General features: G+C 35.5%; 1 pseudogene; it reads left to right on the top strand.

Moving 5' to 3' along the window:
* The first annotated feature begins 566 nt into the window (after window positions 1-566).
* On the top strand, window positions 567-1,920 carry LOC149528905 (uncharacterized; annotated as a pseudogene).
* Window positions 1,921-3,820: the final 1,900 nt, after the last annotated feature.

Here is a 3,820-nt window from a genome sequence, read left to right as displayed (position 1 = left end):
GAACCGAGAAGACCCTTAGTTTTGTATTCACCATTTCCATTGTCACTATATCAAAAACTTGGTTTTTCCATCTTTTTATATTGAGAGAGTCTTGCAAACAGGAACCCGAAGCTTTCCAATAGAGTAGCTCTTCCAATCCCGGCCTTTACAATTTGTTAGTACATTGTAATTGAGATATAGGCCAGACACAGACAGAGGTATGATCCTGTCTCAAGATTGTTTTTCTTTCGTTTCATTTTTCTGTTTTTGTCTATAACATATTTCATTTATAGAATTTTAATGATACATTTGAAGGTTAAGCATGTGTATGGCAATAAAATGAACGAGGAAGAGAATTACCATTTTACTAGGGTTTCTGTAACTCCTTGTATCAAAATAGTTACACTCTCCACTAAATATATTGGTTACCTTGATATGTCCTACTAAGAACTTTTTACATGGTATTCACAGTTGGGTACTTAGTAAATGGCCTGAAGTCAGTGTTTGATTTCGAAAAACATGTCAGGGATATATGTTTTAACCTGATATGGCATACCCATTATAGAGTACAGAAGGTTTTGGATAACATGGATAACGACATGGCTGATATCTTTAATAGAGTTGATGACCTGGTGCACATTAGCGATGAAGAACCCATTCAGGGCAACAATTTTGGCGACATTTTCATTCATGTCAGTGCCTTTCTAATGATTCTATTAATTTAAAAACAAAAAGGGCTAATCCGTTTTCTCTATTATAGTCACCTTAATTAAAGACATTAGTTTTTCTACGGTATATTATAAAAATACTTGATGTCTCTGAAGCAGACAATGTCAGTTTGTTTTTCGTTAATGTTTCTGATTACAATTTATTGGTCTATCATGAATTAGACCCTGGGAGTTTTTTTTTTAATTAATATTTCTTATTATAATTTATGGTCTATAATGAATTAAACCGTCTTCATTCATGAATTAGACGGTGTTAGTTTTTAAAGTTGATTTGTGTTAATGCTTTTATTACAAATTATGGTCGAATCATTTTTTCAATTCAGCTCTATACCATCCTGATGATAGATGGGTTTTCCTTTTGTTTTTGTCATAGTTAGAACCCGTACCCCTTTTTACTGCTGACGGTTTCTTTGACCTTGAATGGATGACAGAGCTTACTGGAGGAGAACCAGAACAGATAACTTTTGATTTCAAAGACAAAGTGGAAGAAGAACAGGGTACAGAAAATAACTCTGAAAATGTCATTAGTTCTACTATCAGCTCAGTCTCAGATAATAGTTCCTGCAGCGGGGAAAGATCTTTTCTTTGTACTCCAGGAAGGACAATACCAGGAAAGCCAAGGAGCAAAATGTCAAGGATTTCATTTTCTAGGCGGGCTTCTAAATCCATTTCTCCTATTGCTTCTTCTGTCAGTGAGAATGGCAATGGGTGTCCTACAGTACCCTTATCTCCTATTCATGTTGCATCATTGAGCCAATCAGATTACTTTGCTTGTGAGCAAGTAGAATGTCAGTCCTTCCTGAAATTCAATGCAGCAAAGAATTTGAAGGAAAAGGAGATAAATGGGGTTAAGAAATGCACGCATTGTGGTGTGATAAAACTCCAAAATGGAGATGTGGGCCACTCGGTCCTAAAACACTGTGCAATGCCTGTGGTGTGAGACACAAGACAGGTGGACTTTTACCAGAATACAGGCCTGCTACGAGCCCTACATTTTCACCTGGTATACACTCTAATTCCCACAAGAAGGTGTTACAGATCAGACGTCGAAAATGTCTGACAGGAGAGAAAATGTGATAGGAGAGAAAATGTGATTGATTGGTTAAGGGAATAAACGTATCTTTTTTTCCAAGGCAGTATCAGAGATGGGGCCTGTAGGGTAAATATAAGTATTAAGGGAATAAACAATCAAATTATTATAAAATGGTGTTGTAGGGAAGGATTCAAATATAGTTGATGGAGTGATAATAGTTGTTTTATATTAATTAAGTTTATTTAAGTTCTTATTTTAGAAATTGAACATAAGATCTTGTTATTACAAAGAGAAGTGTCAATTGGTGGAAGACAAGAGAATGTTCATAGAATTATAATATTATATATAAGTGAATACATATTTCTGATGTATTAGAGATGATGCCAGTGGATTAAATGGAATTTGTAAAGAAATAAATATTCAGATTTATTTTCAGCTAGCATTGGAGAGATAAAGTATGTGAAAGAAAATATACTTCTTTTCATAATCTTTTATTATTTAGCTTTGATGTCTATAAGTATGGTTTGTTGTATAGGTAGAAGTAGTTCTATATTATTATAAATTATATTCAAACCCTTTTACAAATTCTTTGGTATTATAGACTAAATCTGAGACTTTCTTTCTTTATTTCTTTTATTTTCATTACTATTTTTTGTATTGAACAAAGCACATAAAATTACAAGAGAAGGCTATCAGAAGTTGTTCAAAAGATTAGTAGAATCACCAAAAGCCTTAGTTATAGGATTGCAAAGTAGAAATGTGTGTTACATGTTCAAGATATAATTGTAATGTCTAAGTCTATTAGCTGGGTAAAGTTTCATAATTTGATCTTTAATTTGTCAAAGTTGGTATCTTGTCTTTACATTTCTTTGCATAAGACTTGAGTATGAGAGAAAAGAGACACCACCTATAAACATATGTCAGAGTAAAGCATGAGAGGGAAAACTACCTAGTAATTATTATAAGGAAATATAGCTAGAGTCTACTATTTAGCTGAAATATCATGACTTGATCCTTGATTTGTTTAAGCTGGTCTTTTGTGTTCATGATTCCTTTTACATGAGACTTAAATTTGAGAGAGAAGAAAAGTCACCTATAAGAACATGGCTGAGTAAAGCTTTACGAAAAGAGGGGTAAAAATTTTATTGAATACCAAAGAAGAAACAAAAAGAACTCTGGAGATTCATCCTCGTCCACAAGTTGATCTAGCATCTGAGATAAATCAAGGGGAAGCATCCTATGATCAATAATGTTCCAATCCAACACATGCTCGGATGCCCATTTAACCAAATAATCAGACACCCTGTTCCACTCACAAGGGATATGCATAAAAGACACAGAATCCAGAGAATTGCATAACTAAGTGATCTACTGAATAACTAGAGCCAAATGTCAATCCGCCTCCACAAGGTTTCATCTATTCAATAGATTCACAACCACCTGCAAGTCAGTTTCACATATGATTCTTCTCCAGCCATGTTGACAACACTATTCCACTACAACCAAGATAGCAAGGGCTTCCATGAGGTTATTTGTATGGTAACCGTTGTTTATAGAAAACAGAAACTAAATATCACCAAAGCTATCATGCCCAACTCCCCCAATACCAACCAGTCTAGGACTTCCCAGAGAAGAACCATTAGTGTTGATTTTAAGAACTCCAACCTCGGGAGGAGACCAATGCCCCTCATGATTAACACACTCAGAGCGCTGTCTAGCTCTATTCCTAGAGCGTTTGTGGGAGAACGAGGGAGTGCCACCCTGAAGTCTAAATGAAAGGCTTGAGTAAATACCAGCATTGCTAGGATCCAAACCTCCACCAATCTCACATTTAGCCAAGAGTGTTTCGTGAAGAGAACTAGCAATTTTCCCCTATAGGTGCCTAATCTAAAACTGCACATCATGAAAGATCCTCCTATTTCTCTCAAACCAAACATGTCATAAAATAAGGGAGGGGCCAATAGTCTAAGCAAACTGAAGAAAATAAGTCTCGGAAGGCGGATGGCCCAGACAGTCCCAAAACTCAAACAAAGAGGAGACATGGCAGCATGTACATCCCCACACACTCCACACCAACTAT

The sequence above is a fragment of the Cupressus sempervirens genome, chromosome 11, assembly GCF_028749045.1.
Source record: "Cupressus sempervirens isolate cs-2001-9-10 chromosome 11, ASM2874904v1, whole genome shotgun sequence".
Classification (NCBI taxonomy): Eukaryota; Viridiplantae; Streptophyta; class Pinopsida; order Cupressales; family Cupressaceae; genus Cupressus; species Cupressus sempervirens.
The sequence above is the reverse complement of the archived record's forward strand: the minus strand, read 5'-3'. Positions and strand labels throughout refer to the sequence as shown.